This window comes from Cygnus atratus, chromosome 10 (genome assembly GCF_013377495.2).
Source record: "Cygnus atratus isolate AKBS03 ecotype Queensland, Australia chromosome 10, CAtr_DNAZoo_HiC_assembly, whole genome shotgun sequence".
Classification (NCBI taxonomy): domain Eukaryota; kingdom Metazoa; phylum Chordata; class Aves; order Anseriformes; family Anatidae; genus Cygnus; species Cygnus atratus.
Window position 1 is genome coordinate 633,678 of NC_066371.1, and position 11,150 is coordinate 644,827.

Genomic DNA, 11,150 nt, shown 5'->3' on the forward strand with positions numbered 1-11,150 from the left:
TGGGCTGATGTTTTGTGTAGCCAAATGCCAAGAGGCGATGCAGCGCTGCCACTCTGGTTTAGGGGAGGTGTGTACGCAGTTTGCACTGCACGTGACGCGGAGGGAATAAAACAATTTAGGTCTGAAGAGCGACAGCGGTGACCTGCTGGGTAGTCACTTAGCTCCCCTTGTGTTTGTGAGTGGTGCTCTGGACATGAGCTTAGCCGAAGCCTGCGGAATTGATAGTAAAGAAAGGCAGGTGTCTCGGACGGAACGGACAATGATAGTGTCTTCATTACTAAACAGAAGAGGGGAAGGCAGCAAAAAGCACACAAACCGTGCTCTGCTGGGACCAAGTTGAGTCGCCCTGGTCTTCTTGTTGAAATAAGGTCTGTTTCTCTGAAGGGAAATGAAAAGCTAAGGTATACTTAGAGCTTCTTGCAGAGTGAGCTAGTGGCTAAATCAAAAGCTGCTTTTATTGCCATGATGATGTTGATTTATTGATATATAAAACCAAAGCGTGACCTCCCTCTTCTTTCCATTCCCTAATAGTTAGGATGTCTCCAAAAGAAGCAGCCAAAGTCCTTGGCGTGTTCTAGGTCTGTTATTAGAAACCGCCTGGCTGATCTCTGCGTGTTGATGGGACAGCCGCTCCCAGGTCCTCGCCGAGGCTTGAGCGACTGATTCGTGGCCTGCTGAGGGTCACGCAAGATATCAACGACAAGGCGGAGAAAAGGACCCTGGAGCTGTGACTTTCCCAGTTTCCTTCCTTGAATCACTTCACATCTTTCCATTTGTATTCTTTCTGCTGAATCTGTCAAGTCGCAGTCTCTTTATGAGAAGGTTTTCATCACTGGCATGATCCCCACCCCCAAAGGATTTTAGCTAGTTTGATTTTAATGGTAGTTTGAGTGCTCCTAGAAAGTTACACAAGCCTCCTACACACAGACTTCTTGGTGCTGCTGCTTCTACCAGGAATGGCTAAGGGTGCAGTGGTTTTTTTTTTTTTTTTTTTTCCTTAGGTGCAGAACTGCTCACCTAGAAAGGAGACCTTGGGACTTATGGGTTAATGAACCCAGATATGGTGATTAAAGGCCTCTTTGTTGGCAGCGTGAAGACTCCATAAAAAGGCCTTGCACCGTGGTTTCCTGACCTCTGGATCATTTTTCTTTTTTTCTCCGATTGTTGCTTTTGGAGGTGTCCTGAATGACTGTCTTAGGTTTAGAGAATTGAATCCTGTTCCTAACTCCCTGTCACCTCTTCTCTCCCGGCACTATGATCGCTGTGCACATCTCTGGTGGAACGTCAGTGGTTACTCCGATGTGGTGTGGTTACCAAGTGCCTTTGGAAACAAGCTGCCTGAAAGCACTGATCCACGCTCTGTCAGTTGTCGTTGCTCCCATTCCTGCTGCAGTAGTACCAAACTTGTCAGGCATCGGGCTTTGGATTGAGGCATACACACCGAGAAATGACATCCACTGTTTGCTCTTCCAATATAAAACGCTTATGAGCTGTATAGAAAGTATTTCGGTGAATAATGTGCGTGGGGGTGTTGGGCTCTTCCCTTCTGTAACCTCTTTAAGAAAGTACAGCTTTCAGAGGACTGGGTGATAGTTTTACCACTTCCTCTTCAAATGCTGCTTTTGTTGCATGCTTTTCAGTACCGTTTTTAATCCCTCTCCTGCTGTACTTCACTGCCACGCAGAAAGTTTCCACGGATTTAACACCGAAGTCAGGGTTGTGTTTCAGGATTTTTGTAGGCAACCTTGTAACCTACAAGCACCTACTTACTAACCGGCAGTCACCGTTGCTTCAAGATAACTTTGTAAACAGGTGATTCTTACACAGACATACAGGAATAAAAAAGAAGGCAAGGATGGAGGAAGTAGTTTACAATTCCAGATTCTTCATGGTATGTTAACTTCAACCAGCGCTGGTGACGTTGCCTGAATGAAGTGTGGCCAGATAGCCCCTGGTGTAAGCTGCAGAGCAGCCAGACGGGGCTAATGGGCTCAAGACCTGCTTGCTCTCTCAGCAGCCTGTGTGGGGACAAGGAGAGGTCGCGGAGCTCAGGGGCGCTCGCTGTTGCAGCCTGGGGTACAGCTTTGTGGTTGGAGCCCGCTTTGACAGGCAGGAAATAGAGATTTGTCAAAATGCATGCTGAGCTAGTTGAAGGGGAAGAGTGGCATACACAGACGTGTTTCTTGTGCTAGGACACCCTGTGACAGCGTCTTTGAGTAAACAGGGTCATTCATCTACCATCTTCCAAAACCTACGGCAGGTTTATGCAATGCTCAGCCCATCTGTTGTTGAAGTTGCCTTCTCTAGATGTGACGGCTCCCCTGCCTGCACTGAGGCAGCAAGGAAGTCCCTCTGCATAAATTACCATAAAACAAACCCAGGCTTCAATATTGCGAGCAGAGGAGACGGTTAAATTACCGCAGTGGGTCTGCTGTGCCACTGTCAAGACTTGCCTGTGTTTGTAAAATGTTTCTTGTTAATGAGGAAAGTTTGTCTCGTGAGGAATTTTTAATGGGCATGGCAAAACGTCGTCTGGTGGCTGCTAAGAACAGCAGCTCCGAGTTCCTCTGGGCCGCGAGGTCCTTCCGTCACCAGCCAGAACCTGCCCGCACGACCAGCACGCGCAGCTGGGACAAAATCCACGTCTGCGCTTTCTGCCTGTCTGTAAGCGGAGTTTCGCTGGCGGCGGCCTGCCCACAGGCCCGAGGCTTACCCAACGCTCTGTGCTCTCGCTGGTTCCTCCACCCCGGTCCCTGGACGCGTGCCCCATAAGGCGGCAAGCTGCAGCGGTCCCCTCCTGCGGCGGCGTCCCGGCTCGTGAGGCCGAGTCCCAGCGGCTTGACAAAGCCTTCCTGCGGCCGAGGGCTTTCATGTTTCAGTCAGCACGGCAGACCAAACAGGCTGTGTTTGTGTGCTTTAGCTAACGTGGCTTGTGTGGGACACCACACGCGAGGGCTGCAGCATGAGACCACCGCCAAGGACTGGTGGAGAATCTAAAGGAAGCAAATCTGCTTTCCCTCTGCTACTTTAGCGGGGTGGTTTAATTGAAAGGGAGCTGTAATAACGGAATCTGAAATGGAGACACGCTCGCCCCAGTTAATGCTGTACAAACTGCAGCCTCTGGCTGTGCTGATGAGTGCACCAACTATCACAGGATATGTGCATTCCCGAAGATGAAATCTGTGTAGTGTTTTTATGAGGCAACCTTTTAAGGCCAAACATTATCAGTTGGTCTAATTGTAGCGGTGGTGGGAGGAGAGGGGAATACACAGCTCATGGAAACTTGTTGTTCTGAGCCATGTTTCCCCCAGCTACACCTGCTCCTGTCCTCTGATAAAAGAAATTCTGCCAAACTGACATCTTTAGAGCCCCGTCTTTATACCAGCCTGCCCTCCCCAGGCATGCCGGCCAAGTGAAGGCAGCAGAGCCAGACTGCTGAGCCCTGCTGGAGGAGATCGGTGTGTATGTGCAGGAGAGAAATGAGAAGGTTTGGGGAAAAAAGCAGTTCCCTGGGCATAATAGCAAAGGTCTTTTCATTGGTATAAATGCTCAGTGTCAGCGGTGGGTCAGCTATGCCAGTTAGGGATATCTTTCCTCATCCTAACTGAAATACCCATGCTAACTGATTCAAGTGCACACCAAGCCTGGATGATTTCTCCTCACTGAAACAGCCTGGTCCTGCGTGAAATTCTGAATTTTTAGGTCAGTATAAGCTTCGTCAGCCACCAGAACTGGGGGATTCTGTAGCAGGCCAGGGAACCCCACAGTTATCACTAATTAGGTTGATTTCAGTCATGAAGAATAAAATTTAATCTCTCATCTAAAACTTTCAGCATCCACTCATATTTTTCATTCTGTTCTTTTTATTAAATTGAGTTTTTTTTTTTTCTCCTCTAATATTCTTTGGCAATGCTTTCACCAGCCTGTGTACATATTATGGGGGTAGGGAGCAGATTTTTAATTGTTGGTGTTGTTGCTAACATCAAGAGCAAGATCTGAACTCCATGAAGAATTATTGGCCTGAAGCCTGCTCCTGGTTGTCCCATCCCCAGGGCTCTTCCGTTTCGCGATCAAAAAGCAGGCACCCCTGTTACGCGGCAGAACTGTGAGTGCTCGGCCGTACCACAGTGGCCGTACCACTTTGCACATTCGCCCGGCCGCAGCGCTGTGTTCCCGGAGGAGAACACTGCCCATCGCTGTCACGCGGTGGCCGCCCGAAAATCCCATGTGGGGGCTGCGTCGTGCCGCGCCGGCAGAGCCGCGAGCAGGGGCTGTGGGAGCAGCGCTCCTGCGAGCTGGGGCTGCACGTGGGGTGCTCCTGCAGCGTGGGCAGGGAGGGCGGGTACTCGGCGTTATTCTCCGTCCCTTTCCTCGTGCATCTCTTGACCACAGCTGCACAGTCTGTGGCGTCCCGCTGTCGTACCGTTCTGCTTTTCTGGCTCTGCTCAATATTTTCATTAACGGGTTGGATGAGAGACCAAAGATAAGGCTTTATCGGGTTTGCAGATAACACTAAGCTTGCAGGGACACCGGGAGCGTTGGAGGGGAGGGTTGGGATTTGAAATGAACTGAAAAGGAGGCTGCAGTGATGAGGGCCAGGTGTGCCCTTCTGAAGCGCAGAAATGCAGCTCGAGAAGCGGGGTGCAGTGGGAGGTGAGCGCAGGCGGGGGTCACCGGCTGGGGGTGAGTCCCCAGCGCTGTGTCGTGAAAGAAGGCAACCCTCACACCGAGATGGGTCGACAGAGGGAACGACCTGCACGTAGGTGGCGGAACCAGCCTGCTCCTGTGGGCTCCGGCAGGCCCCCAGCTGCTGCTCGGTCTGGGCATTGCACCTCCAAAAAAAGGGAGAGCATTCGGGAGAAAATAACGTCATCTAAGAAGCATGACTTCTAAGAGAATTTCACCAAAAATGCAACTGTATATTCTTTAAAAAATGGGGAAAGAAAATGGGAAGTGGTGCAAGGCAAAGACTGTTCCCCACACTGCAAGCACCCCATGATGTGCATCGTCGCGTTTTCTGTTAGCGCCTGACATGTTTGAGTAGTTCCAAAAGGATACCGGTGCTACAAGAACGTACAGCTTCTGTGTGGTGCCACGAATGCCGATGAGCGTCTTCATAGCTTGCATTTGTGTTTTACTAATACCTTTCATGTGAATCTTTGTTTTCTTAACAGCTAATTTATTAGCAAGTAAATTGCAGCTTGGATACTAAACGACCTGCCAAATGTCACCTGGGGGCCAGAATAGACTCTAATAGAATTATAAAGTCTCCCTCTCTCTCTTTTTTCCTTCAGAAAAATAAAATCTTACAAAGTCTTATGAAGCCTTTTATTTATTCTCTAGGATGGACTCTTACGAGATCCGTAACATATCATAATATCAAACAATTCCTACGAATTTACCCGCTGTTAAGCTCTCCGTGACCCTGCTGTGGGGAGGCAGGGATTCCTGAGACTCCTGGCCATTGCTCTAATGTCTGTCACGTTAAACCATGTCTTCAAAAGCGCATTGGATGCTCAGCAATCTTGCTAGCTCACATAACTTGAGCTGAGAGAGAACAGTTTCAGCCTCTTTTCTGTAGAAGCAGACCGCTGTACTCAAAGTGGTGGCACACACGTGCTTTGGCCTCCTTCTTTCCCTGAAGTCAGCGGGATGAGCACCTGTCAGTAACTCGCCACACGTAAAAGCTGTTGTTCGGGCCTTTGGCCACGGGTAGTCAATTGTTTCCAGCTCCCCGTCAGTCTCTTCTGTGGTAGGAAAAGCAAAATTGTCGTAGTGCATTCCGGATGGCCGCAGTGACATCGGAGGCGACGTGTGTGTTCAGAGTGCTAAGTGCTGTGCACGCCCTGCAGCGGTGCGGGGACCGCTCCGCGGGCGGCAACTGTGGGAGCAGGGGGCTTCGTCCTCTCTCCAGTGGTGCAGCGGGGCGCCGCTGGCTTTACGGGGAAATTACGACTTCTTAACCAAAGGTAGCTCGGCAAAACTTGAGGGACCTGTGTGACGAGGACTCTGCTGAGAATGATCTTAGTCTGCGTATAACCTGAATGTGCACTGCAGCTGCGTCTGATTCTTCAAATATTTTTCGTATAGAGGAGATTTGAATTACATTACCAAATGGAAATCTTTCTGCTAAGGTTATTTGAAAGAACACTGGCAACATTCTTAAAATAGTTTTTTGGAGCCTTTTTTTTAAAATTATTTTTTAAAGTCAATTAAACTGATTTACTAGTAAAAAATGATTTATTTTAAGCATAACGGTTTTTAAGTGGAAAGCCTGCTTTGTCGTTTAACAGGTGAAGCAAAGAGTTTGGTTGCCTACTTGAATTCTATTTTGCACAAAAAAGTACCTTTGGCATTGCATCCCTGTACTTCCGATTTCACATAGTCCAAGAGTTTGTGCTTAGAAGGAGCTGCAAATAGGAGCTCATGCTAGCAGGAAGCTGGTCCCCCTGTGAGTCGCTATGGGAGGGAGTCTCCATGAATGAAATGACAAAAGGCTACTTATCCTTTGCGGTTCCACATCACACACATAAAGAAACTAGATACAACACTCGCATTGCGAGATCTATTCAAATTCATTTATGCCCTTTAATGGGGTATGGTAAGTACTTCACCTGGCCCAGCGAACTATGTTCATTTGCTAACACAGTTGTTTTCACATCTAGAAGCACTGACATGTACAGATCAGAAATATAATTTCCAAAGGAGCATTTCAAGAGAAAATACCATCTTCACAGTGAGAGATCTGAGCGCTGCAGACGTATGACAGAGAGAATGTAACCAAGGTGAGAAGAATGTGTGGTGGAAAGACTTGCACGAGGCTAACATCACATCCGCGTTAGCTTGGAGCTAGCATTCCTCTGTGCTTTGAGATTGCTGGATGAAAAAAATCTGTGGTTGAAAATATTTTTCTATGAGTATTTGTACATGAAGAACAGTGAAAGCTATATCATGATCCAGGCGATGCTTCCATCTGTGCGCTTCACTGTTTCCTGAAAAGAAATTATTATGGGGAGAGAATACCTGTCTCCTGCACGTGGAAAGACAATTGGAAGGGAAGAAATAGATAGTGGTTTTAGTGCTTCCACCTCCTTAGAGAAGGTGAGAAGGAAGAAGAATGTGAAATTCTAAGGGTACAAAATGGTAATAGTATGTGAAATTTCTATATCTGGGCAGGATAAAAGGAGGAGCTGGTGAGAGATTTAGCTTACTTCCTGACTATAGCAAGATGGGAAGAATGCGAGTGGTTTTGTGTTTTGGCTGACGGAATGTGAGTGGCTCAGTGGGCAAGAAGCCTCTGCTGTCCGAGAGAAATGGGGAGGGTGGGGCTTGGGGTCAGGCTCGGGAGGGACTGGCTTCAGTTGGACACAGAGAGCGACGAAACAATTCTAAACCAAACTGCTCTAATGCTGCCTGCTCACCAGATCTAACGACAAAATTTAACACTTGGGTACGATTCTGAAAATGTTCTACAACAAATGTGAACATTTGAATGATTTTGTAGCCCGGCTGCACGTGCTCTGAGTCTGAACGCGTCCGTTACAATGGGATTCCTCTTCCGCACCACTGCTTCTGCAGTGACACCAGGACTTTGTAACTGGTCTCAGCTTGCATTTTGTATTAACGGCTCTCAGTTCCCGCTGTGTAAGTTCTGGCTTAAACCACTCAGAGCCCAGAAGGAAGCGATCAGAGCCCCGGGTACCTGCTCCCGGGCACCTGAGGTGAGCTGCGGGGCAGCAGGGCTGGCTGCGGGGCCGCAGGACCTTGGTGCTCTGCTCCGCGGGGCCCGGCTCCTGCCTGCCACCAGAGGGGAGCCGCCGCAGGGCCGGGGTTGCTTCTGGAGGGAAATCTGTGGCTCTTTTCCCCCCCATTCCCTCCCAGTCGCGTTTATTGTACATTCTGGCACCAGCTGATGGAGTCTCCGGCTCAGCCCCGCACTGCTTCTGGGTCGGAAGCGCTGTGTAGGGAGCCGCAGGATGAGAAACAGCAATGTGTGCACGCTGCATTTTCTGCGGTTTGCTCTCCTTCCAAACAGCAATTCTGAGGTCCCTGGGACTCGCCCTCGCACACCGCGAGCTGCGGGCAGTGCATGCGCCCCATGTTTCTGTGCTGCGCTGACTCCCCTGGTCTAGGAAAGGACATAATCCCAAACAACGTGTATGCTTACTGCTACACCTTCATGCTAAATCATTTTTAAAAGATCGCAGAGTCATGGAAGCACGGAACGCTGTTGGCTGGAAGGGGCCTCGTTCCAAACCTACAGCCACCGCTACAGCCTCAGGAAGCACCACTGGTCTGCTTGAGTTCTTTACACAGTTATGTGCCTTTCTAAGGCCAGAAACAATCCCCTTGCATGTTTTTGTTGTGACCAATGCTCCTTTTAAAGAGGTGCCTGCATCATTACTTACAATTCTACAACAGTGTTTTCAAAAGGTAAGGGCAGAGGCCTTCTGAGTTAGGTACCGTTGGACTCAGTCGGTGAAATTCACTGTGGGGAAGCTGGACTTCCCTCGAGCCCCAGCTACTTGGCACTAAATGGTGACGGTATTTCAAAGCGAAGCTGGGAAAGTTGTGCATTTCCACGGGGAGCGGAGTCTAGAAGGAACCTTACAGGAAAGTGTGCAGGCATCTGTATTTCTGATGACCTCGTTCTCCTTTTCGACCTGGGTGCTTTGTGAGCTGCAGCTGTTTTGGATGCAAAGTGATGGTCGGGGGAGCAAGGAGCAAAAACTCTTTCCCCATGTAGAAAACGTAGCTTAATTTCAAACTCGAACCACATCTATGTGAACAGGCAGTTATAGATTAGTCATATTTGATTTTGTGCAGAGTATGTTAGAGCAAAAGTCTTGTATGGTTGATGCAGAGTGTTGGGAACCTTGAAAAAGCATTTGCAGTCGAACGGCTGCAGTGTTTTGCATGCTGTTCTATGGCCTGGCTCAAGTCTGCTGGTTATGAAACTAGTGACATTGCTGATTTTCTCAGGAAATAGCGCTCCCTCTGTTCTGGCCGGGTCTGTGCTCATACAGCATATTCTCTATTAGGCTGCAGCAGGCTCTGATGCTGGTGTCAGCTCAATTTCCTCCTCTTAAGTGCATGCCAAGGGCTAGCTGCCAAAGGCTGGCAAGGAAACAGCTCAGAAGAACCTAGACCAGGAATGAAAGAGGACGTGGGAAGGATGCCAAGGCTTAAAGAAATAAGACAATGCAGCCATCGGGATGGTGACCGAGAAAGAAATGCGTCTCCCAGCGCTGTTTTCCTTAGCCTTGCAGAAGAGAAAGGAACTGTTAATGCTAGACACAACTTTTTCTGCAAGCATTCGATGATTTGTTGACTATTTCTGGGCTATCTGCACATCTGTGTGGGGGAAAACAAACAACAACACCAAACCCACTAAAATCCCAGACAAAACCTCTGTGAAAACACCCAGTTCCAGACGTCCTTTTGAGTGAACAGAGAAGGAGAAGAGGACCAAATGTTACTGTTGGTGATGCCGTGCGATGACTGCAGGAGGGCAGTGGAGCTGCTCACGTGGTAGCGAGGATGCGCTAAGCACCTGCAGAGGTCGGGTCCATGCTGCCCGCAAACAGGAGGCCTCCAGCTTGCTCATAAAGCAGGAGCGGGGACTGAGTAGGTCCGTCAGCCTGTGGCGTGACAAGAGCTACGCAAGCAGTCAGTGAAGTTTCAGTGCTTTGTTGCACTGTGCTCTCACCTACCCGAAATGCGTGTCATTCGGAGCCGGAGCCTCCTCTAAACTGCTGTCAGATTTTGTCTCCACTTCACATCGCATCCACGGCCACCATCTTTCTGGGACACGCTTTAATAATTTCGTATAACTGATCTTGCAGCCTCTCGGATCAGCCCCAGTTAGGAGCCTCGGAGGCACCTCGGGAGCGCTGACAGCCATTCCCTGCGCCCTCTTCGGGACCGGGCGCCTGCTTCGCCCCTCGCTGCGGGTGGGGGGTGGCGAGGAGGCTTTGGGCAGACGGCGAGCCTGCCCGAGGCTGCCTGCGAACCTCTGTGTGCTGGGAGGACAGCAGGGACTTTCGGCTGAGAGCTGGTGAAGTCTCTTGCTATAAATACAAACTGATAAGGAATTTATGGCAGCAAAGCTACGTAAACCGAAGAAAAGCAGAAGAGTTCCTAAAAATACAGCCAACAGTACAGAAAGCCGTGAGCAGGACTTACCTACTGAACAAACAGGCTGTCCGTGCCCCACAGCGTCTGTTACGCTTCTGAATGAATTTATGAGGAAGCCAGTACCATTAATATTGTCCGGCTGGAGATTTAATTTGGCCAACTGCATATGAATGAATCCTTTTAATAATATCTAGGTACGGTTAATTATCTTCTCTGGGATGAGAGGAAAGCAGCATTTTTCTAGCATAACACGGAAGATGGCATTTTCAGACAGAGTCGTGCGCAGCCCCGAGCGGCAGCTCGGTGACCGGCCGTCCTGCAGCAGCCGGTGCCGGGAGCAGCGCTGCGGAGCCGCGGGAGGAGCACGGCAAAGCCCCGCACGCCGCAGGCTGCGGTGCTGGCAGGCAGGGTACTGCAGGCCTTCCTCCCCTCGCGGAGAGAGGTCACGGAGCTACGGACGGCGGCTGTACGAGGGGCTGAGAAGCGTTTGTGTCGCTGCTGACGTGGCTGGGAAAGCCGCAGCGCGTCCGTCCTTGGCTCGGCCACCCCAGGCTGCACAGCTGGCGGCAGCCGCGCTCCCCGGCACAGCCTGGTCGGGCACCGCGGGGCACCCGCCTCGGCAGAGCGTGGCCACGGGGAGGGTGAAATTCGCCCCTGCCCCCTGAGGCTGCACAAGCCTGTTGCGTGGCACGGGGCCGGTGTGCCGGGGCCGTTTTGGAGGACGGAGCGGCCTTGCCTGGCAAGGTGGTGCTCGGTGCCTCGTGGGGACACAAAGCGCTGCCAGCGCTCAGCCTGGGGGCTCTGACACTGAAGCGTGGGGCGATTCCAGATTTTGTTCCCTTGTTTCCTCTCTCACCTCCTCCTGTCTGTTCTGATTTGCCTTTGTCAGGACAGGGTTTTCAGGCTTATCTCTTCCTCGGGAGCTAAATGCCTCTTTGAAATATTTTAAATAGAAGGAGAGAGATCTTTTCTCTTCACACCAGCATTTAAAGTAATTTTAAATTAAAATCTCC